We start from the raw sequence: 12,978 nt of genomic DNA, 5'->3' as shown, positions 1-12,978 counted from the left end.
CTTAAGGAGAGTCCAATATACCATTATGTTTTAGAATCACTGATTTAGTCTTCAGAATGACCCTGTAAGGTAATTACTAATTCCTATTTCCATTTTTTTCTTTCACCAAAGAGTCCTAATGGGCCATAAGAAATTGTTTTTTTCCCTTCTCTGAAAATTTCTATCATTGATATGTCATAGTAGCAAATTTTTACCAGAAAATGGAATGGATTTTTTTTTTTTTGTCCTCAAAGAGTTTATAGGCTAGTGAAATACCAATATAAGGAAATAATTATATTAAAGTGTGATAAAGGGCTCTAAAAGAAGTATGACTCAGACAAAGCAGTAGTTGAAAAAAAGGGAATAATCATCTGGAGAGAGTAAAGGTGAGAGAAGGCTTCACAGAAAGGTGAGAGAGGCCTGAGCACATACAGAGGCAAGGACATCTGAACCAGCATAACATGCTGAAAGAATAGCAGTAGTTTAATTTGGCTCTGGGGTAGGGCATTTAGTGGAAAGCATAGATATTTGAATTTGACAAATACATCAGATTCTAGTGCTGCTACTTACTACTTAAACACCATTGGATACAGTTACTGAATGCTGTGGTCTGAATGTTTGTGTTCCCCACAACTTCATGTGTTGAAATCCTGACCACCAAAGGTGGTGGTTATCAGTGGGTGAGAGGAGGATGGTTAGATCACCAGGAGGAGTGCTTACAAATGAGATTCATGCTTCTATTAAAAAAATCCTAGGGGCTCCTGGGTAGTTCAGTTGGTTAAGCATCTGCTTTTGGCTCAGGTCATGATCACCAGGGTCCTGGGATGGAGCCTCCCCCACATTGGGCTCTCTGTTCAGTGGAGAGCTTGCTTCTCCTTCTCCCTCCCCTACTTGGTCTTTCTTTATCTTTCTTTATCTCTCTCTCTCTTTCAAATAAACAAAAAAAAATCTTAAAAAAAAAAAAAAAAGAGGTGCATGGATGGCTCAGTCAGTTCAGTGTCTGCCTTTGGCTTAGGTCATTTTCCCAGGGTTCTGGGATGGAGCCCCACATCGGACTCCCTGCTCAGCAGAGAGCCTGCTTTTCACTCTGCCTCTGCATCTCCCCCTGCTTGTGTGCTCTCTCCCTCTGTCAAATAAATAAGTAAATTTTTTCTAAAAAATTAAAACAAAACAAAACAAAAATCCTGCAGCAACCTGGCCCTTTCCACAATGTGAGGATACAACGAGAAGTCTGCAGTCTAGAAAAGAGCCCTCACCTGATGGAGTTGGCACCCCCATCTTGAACTTGTGTCCTCCAGAACTGTGAGAAATAAATCCCTGCTCTTTATTAACCACCCGGTATAAGGTATTTTGTTATAAATATAAACCCCATTTGGGATATGACTCTTAGCTTCCTTAAACCTCCGATTTCTCTGCAAGGATAACAAGACCTCTCTGTCTTTCAGAGTATCTGTCGAGGTTAATAAAAACATTACAAATTAATATATATCAATTTATTTTAACTTTAATATTCTACTACTTCTATGACTACTGCTATAAGTCCCCTTCATGGAAAGCATTTGGTTTTTATTACCATAGTTAGCTGCTCTTTGACTGCCACTAAAATAGGGGAAGGGTGAGGTGTTAACAGATTTGCCTTCTACTGAGACTGCTTTGTAGTAGGAGAAGGATGAATATGAGGACATGGAAGCAAAGAGATTATCTCCTGGACTATTTCTCACCTAGGTGAGACATGGTGAGTAACGAACAATGGGGATGGGGAGAAAAAGATTCAGAGGTATTTAGGAGATAGTTTAACATAATATCTAATACACAATTATGCTGAAGACAAAACTAGCATGAGACAAAATTAACAAAGGTTATTTATTCATAACTTTGCAGCAAGGGAAGCCTCTGCTATCACTTTAATTTCAGCAGATTTTCAATGGTGTTCGAAAGACCCGAGTTTATCATGTGAAAAGAGAATTAATTCTAAGACAGAGTCTGATTGGCTATGTGAGAATTTTAGAAGAAGAGGAAACTTATTAATTGCTTGTCAGGTACATTTGGCAGTTGTTGATTGGCTGTGAGGAAGCAAGCAGTTTGGGGTCATTTCAAAAGAGGAAAGATGGGTTGTTTGTTAAGACTGGAGGGTTTTCTGTGACTGAGCATGTCCTGGAGCAAGTTGGGATTAATGGGGTATTTTTTTGCACTCAAATTGTTATCTCATTTTGGTCCTTATGGAGAGTGGCCACCATGGCAGGCAGTTTCTCAGTTATTTAATATGAAGATCAGAAAAAGTTTGTTCATTCATTTCATTCTGGAGGAAAAATCCTCAAAAATTTGAGTAGATGAAAGAATCCTGTAAGTATTACTGGACATTATAGTATCACTGTATGTGCTAACCCAGGACTTTTGTTTAGGGAAAAATTTTAAGATAACTACCATTTTCATCTACATGTAGATGTGCATGGGACTTATATATTTCTGCAGAGTTAGTTCTCAAAATCACAAGACCAATATGAATCCTAAATAATTCATCAGCTCTATTATGGGGTTTTATGTAAAGTTCCAAGAACAAAAATATTTTCACATTCAGGTTTGTAGCATGCATGGTGCACAAGCTCCTGGACTAATACATTGTTAAAAGGAATGGAAAAGACTCAGGTAATTTTAAAACATGTTTTGAAAAAAAAAAAAAAAAAGGAACCTCCTTAATCTTACATATGCTTTAAATGCTTTCATGTAAAGAAAAGTTTTCCATAAAAGAATCTTGGCAAGAAAATATGCCTGGTAAATCAGTCTTATAAAAGCTGCTGGAGATACGGGAAAAAATTAGTAATGTAACTGCCCATCTAATTAATTCTGGGCACTACTAACTTTTTTTTTTTTTTTTTTGCTTTCTTTGGCAAAAGCTTTTCTCTTTTCACTAATCCTACCTCAACTCATTTCAAGAGGATTCTGATAGTTGGATAGGCAAGAAAATGTTCTTTGCCTCCTTTATGTAACTTAGTGTTTCCACTTAAATAAAATGCCTTAAGGAAGAAGAAATTGCAGAGAAGGTAGGAAGAGAGAGACAAGAACAGGGCTAAAAGGACTTAGTTTTAACAGGCATGTACTTGAGAACCTTTACAGTCTGAGAACTTCTGGAGGGTGGGGTGGGGTCATTCTGGGATTAATGATGAAGGGATCCTGTCACCTTTGAGCACCAGCGGGTTTGTTTTTTTTTTTTTTTTTTTTTTTTTTTTTTTTTTTTTTACCTGTGGCTTTGCAACAAAGAAGCTATTGTGCTTCAAAACAGAAGCTTTAACAATGTCTGGGAAGCCAGGCAAAAGGGGCCAGAGGGGTAGTTGCTTACTGAAAATTTCAGTAGCATTTTCAAGATAATTGGCTTAATTACATGCCAAACTAAATTGTAATTTTAAGGACACTACAAATAACAAAGATTTATTCTAAAGCTCTGTAGGCCTTTGTTCTTTATTCCCTGTAAATGGGTCTCTGATGGAATAACTTGGACCTAAAATACTTGGGTCAAGTCTTTGTGAAACAAAGGCCCTCTACTTGAGGATGGTTAGAGCTATTTGGAATAGGGAATGTATAGTCACTTTGGGTGTGATAGGTAAGAACTAAATAAAATAAATTCTAATGTTATTAATTTATATTTTGTATACTACTCTAGCTGAAGGTGGTTAAGTGAGTAGTTAAAAGCAGGACTTCTCTGTGGAGCCAGACTGCTGGGGTTTATTGCTCAACTTTGCCACTAAGTGTGTGATTTCAGGAGAAGAAAGAAAAATTACCTATAATCCCACTCTTTGGATAAATATCCAGAAGAGAATTTCTGAGTCATATGGTAGTTCTGTTTTTGATTTTTTTGAGGAATGTAAATTGGCTGTACCAATTTGTATGAGGTTTCCCTTTCCTGCACATCCTAACCAACACTTATTTCTTGTCTTTTTGATAATAGTCATTCTAATAGATGTGAGGTGATATCTCATTGGAGTTTGGATTTGGATTTCTATAATGCTTAGTGATGTTGAGAAATTTTTCCGTATCTATTAGCCATCTGTATGTCTTCTCTGGAGAAATGTCTATTCAGATACCCTGCCCATTTTTTAATTGGATTGTTTGTTTTGTTGCTATTGAATCGTATGAGTTCTTCATATATTTTGGATATTAACCTCTGATCAGATATATGATTTACAAATATTTTCTCCCATTTGGTAGGTTGCCTTTCCATTTTGTTAATGGCTTCCTTTGTTGTGCAGAAGAGTTTAAATTTTAATTGATACTTCCACATTAATTTTTTTTAAGTAGGCTTGATGCCCAGTGTGGTGCCCAATGCAGGACTTGAACTCACAACCCTGAGATTAAGACCTCAGCTGAGATCAAAAGATGGACACTTAACTAACTAAGCCACTCTGGCACTCCACATTAATTTTTGAAAGGTTTTGCCAATTTATGCTCTCATTAATAACATGTGAATATCTACTTCCTCAATACTTGTAAAACTTTTCAGCTTTTTATTAAAAAACAAAATAGAAATTTGTTAAATGAGTGCCCATGGACACAGCATTCAGTTTCAGGAATTTGAATTATTTTGAAGCACTTTCAATCATGACAGTTCTCCATGTGAAGTAGACATTCTAAATCTTCATTTCTAACTGTGCTTTCTTATAACAACATATAAACATGATATTTGTTTTCCCTTCCATTTTCATCTTCCAAAGTGAGACAATAAAAAACAGAACTTTAAGAAGTCTCCTGTAGGACTTGTAAAGATGGAAGATTAAAAACACTTCACCTTTTTATTCTCAGATTTATCTTTGTATTGATTAGCAATCACTGGTCCCCCTAACATGCCAGTTTCTGATGTGGCTCTTTGATGTTGCTATTCTTGGAAACATAGAAACACTTTTTTTTTTTTTTTAAGATTTATTTATTTATTTATGATAGAGACAGAGAGAGAGGGAGAGAGAGAGAGGCAGAGACACAGGCAGAGGGAGAAGCAGGCTCCTTGCAGGGAGCCCGATGTGGGACTGGATCCCAGGACCCCGGGATCACGATCTGAGCCAAAGGCAGATGCTCATCCACTGAGCCTCCCAGGTGCCCAGAAACACTTAAAAGAAAAAAAAAAAGAAAACGTGTATGGTTTTGAAGCATATCTCAACAGTAGCCATTTGCTCCACACCTAATATGGGGCTTGAATTTAGGATCCTGAGTTAAGAGTCACATGCTCTACCAGGCGAGCCAGACAGACACCCCCAGATACATAGAAACATTTTAATGAATGAGAAATGATCTTCCACTCTGGGATGAGATCATCATCGAGGAGCAAATCCTTGCTTTTGACAACAGAAATCAGAAGAACTACTATTGGAAGACAGTGTCCCGGTGATGTTGTTGTGGTATGCATCCTGCTAGTATATTGACACTCTTCAGCTCTCTTGAGTATACAACCAAAAGTGGGGCCCAATAGCAGCCAAACCATGATCTGTGATAAAAATCAATTAGTCAATAAACAAAACATTGTTAGCATCATAGCCATTTAGCTGGAGCGCTAGGTGCAAGAGCTCCCAGGCGCCAGGAGGTCCACATAGATCAGGTTTGGCTACTCCCCACTAACAAAATCTAGAGGCAGAGAAAGGAGCAGCGGTAAAATAAGAAAGGAATTTATTTCAGTGAGGCCAACACTGAGAAAATAGTGGACTAGCATCTAAGAGACTATCTCCAAAGTGCCGGAAATTCTTCCAAGTTTCTGTAGAGAAAAAGTGGGGAAAAGATCAGTGAGTAGTGAGGGTAGGCAGTAAAGGTCAAGTAAATCATTGTCACAGGGGTGGGGGCTGGGAGGGGCTTGCTGGCTCAGGGCAGTCCTTACAGTAGTTCCAGTTCCCAGTAGGGGATGCCCTCAGGGTCTTTCTTTCACTTGATCCAAGAGACAGTTGGAAAGAACACCTCTAGAAAGTGTAAGGTTTGGCTATCACAGGTCCTATCCATCCTAAGGGAAGTGGTCCAGAAATTACTTCTTTCCACCTAGGGTGAGATATTAGAGGGGACCAGAAATTGGAACAACTAATTCCTTTTTCATCTGCTTTACTCACAAAGAAATTACCCATTTAAATAACCTGGGGGTTAGAGATGCCTGGGTGGCTACGTGGTTGAGAGTCTGCTTTTGGCTGAGGGCATGATCCCAGGTCCAGAGATCCAGTCTCACCCACATTGGGCTCCCTGTGAGGAGCCCGCATCTTTCTCTATCCATATCTCTGCCTCTCCCTCTGTGTCTCTCATGAATAAATAAATAAAATCTTAAAAATAAATAAATAACCTGGAGGTTAACACTCTTAATTTAATTAGCCCAATCCCAAATCCACGCAATACTGAGATCTTTTCAAAAGGTAAATTAGATTTTGTTATATACCTGTTTCAAACTGAGTAGAGGCTTTCCATTACCCTTTGGATAAAAACTAATACTCTCAAAAGGGCCTACTAGGCCTGGTCTATCTCTTTACTTTCATCTTAAAGCCTTTCTCCATTTTGTTCACTTTACACTAAACATACTGTTTTTTTTTTTTTTTCAGGTCCTCCCAAACTTTTCAGCTCTTTCCTCATTCAGAATGCTGCTCCTTTGTTCTACCCCTACCCCATCCCGCCACCATTTATTCCTCAGAACTCAGCATGGCAACTTGCCTCTAACATGCACTTGGTTCCTTTTTTTTTTTTTTTTAATAAATAGATGGCTAAATGACTTTAAAATAACTTTAGAACTGAGGCCACAAGGATGACTAGAAATTAGGCAAAAGATGTGTAGGAAGGGGGCACAGAAATGAATTTTATGCATAGAGCATTTGAAAACTTTCAAGGAAGGAAAGGCCATCTGGAATGAGTGTCATGAGTATTGGATTAGAAATTTGCTTTGTTCTGCTTTGTGAGACATAGGAAAATCCACCCCCCCCCCCACTTTTTTGTAAAGGAACTGTTTTTCTGATATATTGCCATATTTAGTTATTAAGTCAGGATCATTAGAGGTGTAGAAAAATGAGCTAGATAAAAATCTTCATGGAATTAGTATTGGGGTGCTCTTGTTGTATGCAGGTGTTGGGTAAAGTGACTCACTCACAGCCTGTGAGGTTCTGGCTCTGAGAAGTGAAAATGTGGAGAGTAGAAATCAGGATGAGTGGGCTGCTGATATGATCTGATACTTTGTTGAATAAAGGAAAACAAATCACTTTTATTTATTTATTTTTTAAAAAAGATTTTATTTATTCATTCATAAGAGACACACAGAGAGAGGCAGAGACACAGGCAGAGAGAGAAGCAGGCTCCCTGTGGGGACCCCTATGTGGGACTCCGGGATTATGCCCTGAGCTGAAGGCAGATGCTCAACCGCTCAGCCACCCAGGTGTCCCAACAAATCACTTTAAAAATGTATTGTTTTAAACTCCAAACTTCTTTTTTTACCGTTTTGTTAGTAAAGTTGTTAGCAAATTAAGGATAATAACCCAGAAATAATCATGGACTAATCACAATTTTAAAGGTATTTTGGCAAGGAAATGTGGGGAAAATAGCCTCATAAGCCAATTGTTACATTGTTTAGCAATATTTGCTAAAATATTTTACTTTGTAGGTACTTCCAAATCCGAAAAGTATGCTTTCTTAGGGAATTAATTCCTTGTAAAGGAGATATGCGGATGAGAGAACCATGTCACTACTCTGTGACCTGGTCCCTGAGGTGGGGATTGAGTCCCACCTCCCTGTTTCTTTGGAGGAGAACAGGGGTGATAGGACTGTGTGTCAAGGTGTTCAGACACTGTGGCAAGTTGCATCCTATGTATAGAGGGCTAGAAGGGGGATACCCAAGATGAGGAAAATAAAACAAGATCTAGTTCTAGATCTTCCTTTGCCTCTAATTTTCTGCAAGTCAGCTTATTTTCTCTGGAAAAGGATGATGACTTGATATTTGTTCTGATCTCCAGGCTGAACCTTTTGGGAATTAAGTCTGAAACATCAGTCCCTGGAGATAATCTCCATTACATTGCTTGTTCTGCTTTGTTCTCTAACCGTAATCAAGATTTGGAGATATTGTGATTATGACTAGGCCAAGGAGGAGAGTTGCATTCCTAGAAGTTGTAGAAGAGGAAAAATAATTTTCTTTTTACCCTTCTAGATTTTTGGCTGAGACATCCCCTGTAATAAGTGACAAATACACAAGAAAAATTAAAAAAAGAAAGTTTACCTCCTGTATATAAGACAGATACCCAGGAAAGCTGAGTAAGTCCCCCAGTGGTCCAAGCCACCACCCTAAATAACATCTCCAATTGAAGACAAAAGATTGAGGGGTGAGGGGAAAGGCCAGTAATGGGAGGTTGTCAGGAAAACCACAGTAAACAAGGGTAACGTTGTTATGCAGATTTAAGTCATTGTCTTCTGCTTTGATAAGAATTTCTGGAGATTTAGAGTCATCCTGCTCTTCCTGGTTGAGGGGGTGGGGAACCCTTACAAACAGAGATTTGCCTTATAAATGCAACTTTCTTTTAAGAGGGTAACTTCTCAGGTTTCAGAGCTTCACTGTGTCTTCTGTTTGTTAAAAATAACCAGCTAAAGTAAAATGGCTTGGGGCACCTGGGTGGTTCAATGGGTTCAATCTGATTCTTGGTTTTGGCTCAGGTCCTGATCACATGATTTATGGAATTGAACTCTGAGTCAGGCTCCGTGCTCAGCCGAAGTCTGCTTGGATATTCTCTACCTCTGTCCCTTCCCCTCTCTCTTTCAATTTCTCTCTCTCAAATAAATAAATACGTCTTTAAAAAATATATATGCTTTGGGGTGCCTGGGTGACCCAGTCAGTTAAGCATCTGCCTTCAGCAAAGGTCATGATCTCAGGGTCTTGGGATCAAACCCCACATGGAGCCTGCTTCTCCCTGCCTCTCTCCCCTCTCATGCTGTCTCTCTCAAATAAATAAATACAATCTTTATTTTTTTTATTTTTTATTTTTTTAGATTTTATGTATTTATTCATGAGAATACACAGAGAGGAGAGAGAGAGGCAGAGACACAGGCAGAGGGAGAAGCAAGCTCCATGCAGGTAGCCCGACCCGGGACTTGATCCCATGTCTCCAGGATCATGCCCTGGGCTGAAGGCGGCGCCAAACCGCTGAGCCACCTGGGCTGCCCTCAAATAAATAAATAAATACAATCTTTAAAATAAAAAGGTTTACAGGCATATTTTGGGGAGGTATATTTTGCTCTCCTTCTGCCCCACCTTTGAAACTGTAGTTTCATAATCCAGAAGCAAAATTGATAAATTGCTCTATATCTCACTTAATGAGTCTTAATCCTGATAATAGGTCAGCTCAGTTAAACAGTTGTGTCTCATTTTAGGAGACAGTGATGGTGGGAATGGGCTCCCAAAGTTAGGCCCATGCTGTGCTAGAAATGAGATATATTTAATAAGAGGTATTTCTATAGGAATGAAAGAAAAACAAAGATTAGTGGTTGGAGCAAATTATAAACCCAATCTAAGTCATGAAGACAGCCAGTCAGTATTCCTATATATTGGGCTCAATGTACTTTTTGCAGTTTGAAATTCTCTGCTGATATGAAGGGGTTCAGGATAACCCTCCCCTCTCCTAAATATGCCACTTTGGCATGTGGATTATTTTGAACTGAAGTCACTTGAGATCCTACAGGCTAAAAAGATACTTTTGTCCCTCCCTTTGTTAAAGCAGGCAATAAGTTAGGTTTTAACAGGATACCTGAAGCCAGCAAAGAGGAAGTCATGTCAGCTATCAGGAAAGTCAGAGGCCTCTCTTGGCAGTACTCCACCAGAAATGAAATCAAACCAGACAGGTCCATGATGGTGCCATGGCAGGAAATCCCTGACCAAATAAGGAAGAAAGGGCATGAAGCCCTGCCCCACCAAATAATGAATATTCCACCCCCTAGTTAACAAGTGTCAATAAAGGATAGAAACCTAAACCCCAGGGTGTGCAGGTTGTGGCATGCATTTTCTCTCTCTCTCTCTCTCTCTCTCTCTCTCTCTCCCCCCCCCCTCCATCCACCCCCCCTTTTAGCTCACCCACCCTCACATTTCCAGAGTGTACTTTTACCTTAAAAAACTTACCCACAGGGGCACCTGTGTGGCTCAGTGGTTGAGCATCTGCCTTTGGCTCAGGTCATGCATGATTCCAAGGTCCTGGGATTGGGTCCCACATTGAAATCCCTGCGGGGAGCCTCTTCTCCCTCTGCCTATGTCTTTGCCTCTCTCTGTGTGTCTCTCATGAATAAATAAATAAAATCTTAAAAAAAGAAAGAAACTTTCCCACATGTATAGCTCTTCTACTATGCTATGTCTTTTCTTGAATCCTTTCTCATGATGAGACCAAGAAACTTCAGCAACATATTTGGGTATGGGCTGGGTTGAGGCTTCAGGGCCCAGGGTCTCCATAGTTACTCGGCAATACCTTAACCACACAGAAGAATTTAAGTTTGGGGTCTTTCCCAGAATAAGAATTATTAACAGATAAATTTTATTTGAGTGACCCATCTGTATGGTAGGGCAAATAGCTAATTATTAAACATCTACTTTTCTTTTTTTTTTTTTTTTAAGATTTATTTGAGGGGCAGAGAGAAGAAGAGGGAGAGGGGGAGAGACTTTTCAGCAGACTTGGCACTGACTCTGATGTGGGACTCAATCTCATGACCCTTAGATCCCGACCCTGAAATCACAACCTGAGCTGAAACCAAGAATCAGATGCTTAACTGACATTACAATCCAGATACCCCAACATTTGTTCTTATCACCCTGTGACATGCATTACTTTCCACCCAGGCGTCCCCCATATATAGGCTTTTTAAAATTTGTTCTGCTGGTATCATCCTCAATAGGGAAAATCCAAGAGCTTTTCCTCTGTGGTCAGAAACAAGATAGGGATGTCCATTCTCACCATTACTATTTAGCAATCAGACAACAAAAAGAAATAAAAGGCATCCAAATCGGCAAGGAAGAAGTCAAACTTTCACTATTTGCAGACAACATGATACTCTGTGTAGAAAAGTCAAAAGACTCCACCAAAAAATTGCTAGAGCTAATACATGAAATCAGCAAAGTTGCAGCATATAAAATCAATGTATAGGGGGCGGCTGGGTGGCTCAGTGGTTGAGTGTCTGCCTTTGGCTCAGGGCATGATCCTGGTTTGGGGATGGAGTTCTGCATTGGGCTCCCTGTAGGGAGCCTACTTCTCTCTCTGCCTATGTCTCTGCTCCTATCTCTGTGTGTCTCATGAATAAATAAATCAAATCTTAAATAAAAATATCAGTGTACAGAAATCAATTCCATTTACAATTACACCAAAGACCATAAGACACATAGGAATAAGCTTAACCAAGAGGTAAAAGATCTATACTCTGAAAACTATAGAACACTTATGAAAGAAATTGACTAGCATCCAAAGAAATGGAAAAACATTTCATGCTCAAAATTTGGAAGAATAAACATTTTTAAAATGTGCCTACTTCCCAAAGGAATCTATACCTTTAACTCAATCCCTATCAAAATACCAAGAGCATTTTTCACAGGGCTAGAACAAACAATCTTAAAATTTGTATGAAACCACAAAGATCCCAAATAGCCAAAGCAGTCCTGAAAAAGAAAAACAAAGTAGGAGACATCATGATTCCAGACTTCAAGCTATCCTATGAAGCTATAAGACAGTGGGGTACTGGCACAAAAACAGACAGATCAATGGAACAGAATAGAGAATCAAAATGGACCCATAACTATATGGTCAACTAATCTTTGACAAAGCAGAAAAGAATCCAGTTGAAAAGAGATAGTCTCTTCAACAAATGGTGTTGAAAAACTGGACAGTAACATGGAGAAGAATGACTGGATCACTTTCTTAAACAATACACAAAAATAGGTTCAAAGATTGAAAGACCTAAACGTAAGACAGGAAACCATCAAAATCCTCGAGGAGAATATAGGCAACAACTTCTTTGACCTCGATTGCATCAACGACTTACTAGGCACATTGCTGGACGCAAGAGAAACAAAAGCAAAAATTAATTACTGAGACTTCAAGATAAAAAGCTTCTGCACAGTGAAGGAAACAACAAAACTAAAAGGCAGCCCACAGAATGGGAGAAGATATTTACAAATGACATATCTAATAAAGGGTTAGCATCCAAAATCTGTAAAGAATTATCAAACTCAACACCCAAAAACAAAAAATCCAGCTAAGAAATGGGCAGAAGACATGAATAGACGTTTTCCAAAGAAGACATTCAGATGGTTAACAGAAGGATGCTCAGGGGCACATGGATGGCTCAGTTGGGTAAATGTTTGACTCTTGTTTTTGGCTCAGGTCATGATCTCAGGGTCCTGAGATAGAGCCTTGTGGCGGTTCCACACTAAATATGGAGTCTGCTTGGGATTCTCTCTCTCCTTCTCCCTCTGTCCCTCCCTCTGCTTGTGCTCTGTATCTTCCTCTAAAATAAATAAGATCTTAAAAAAAAGATGTTCAATTTCACTCATCATCAGGGAAATACAAATCAAAACCATGATGAGATACCACACATATGTGAGAATGGCTAAAATTAGTATCACAAGAAACAACAGGTGTTGGAGAGGATATGGAGTAAGGGGAAACCTCTTGCAGTTTTGGTGGGAATGCAAACTGGTGCAGCCACTCTGGAAGACAATATGGAGATTCCTCAAAAAGTTAAATTACAACTGCCCTATGATCCAGCAATTATACTACTAGGTATTTACTCAAAGGATACAAAAATACTAATTCAAAGGGGTACATGCCCCCCAATGTTTATAGCAACATTATCTACAATAGTCAAACTATGGAAAGAGCCCAAGTGTCCATCAACTGATGAATGGATAAAGACTAGGTGGTATACATAAATAATGGAATATTAGTCAGCCATCAATAAGAATGAAATTTTGACATTTTCAATGACATGCAAATGAATAAAGCTAGAAATTATTATTCTTTTTTTTAAAGATTTTATTTATTC

General features: G+C 38.9%; 1 long non-coding RNA gene across 1 annotated transcript in view; it reads left to right on the top strand.

Annotated features, from left to right (window-relative positions):
* LOC140623707 (uncharacterized) overlaps positions 1 to 12,978 on the top strand; it is a 169,840-nt gene that overhangs the window by 41,746 nt on the left and 115,116 nt on the right. The window lies entirely within an intron of this gene.

The sequence above is a fragment of the Canis lupus genome, chromosome 33 (assembly GCF_048164855.1).
Source record: "Canis lupus baileyi chromosome 33, mCanLup2.hap1, whole genome shotgun sequence".
NCBI classification, from domain to species: Eukaryota; Metazoa; Chordata; class Mammalia; order Carnivora; family Canidae; genus Canis; species Canis lupus.
Note: the sequence above shows the minus strand (reverse complement) of the source record. Positions and strands in the feature narration are given on the sequence as shown.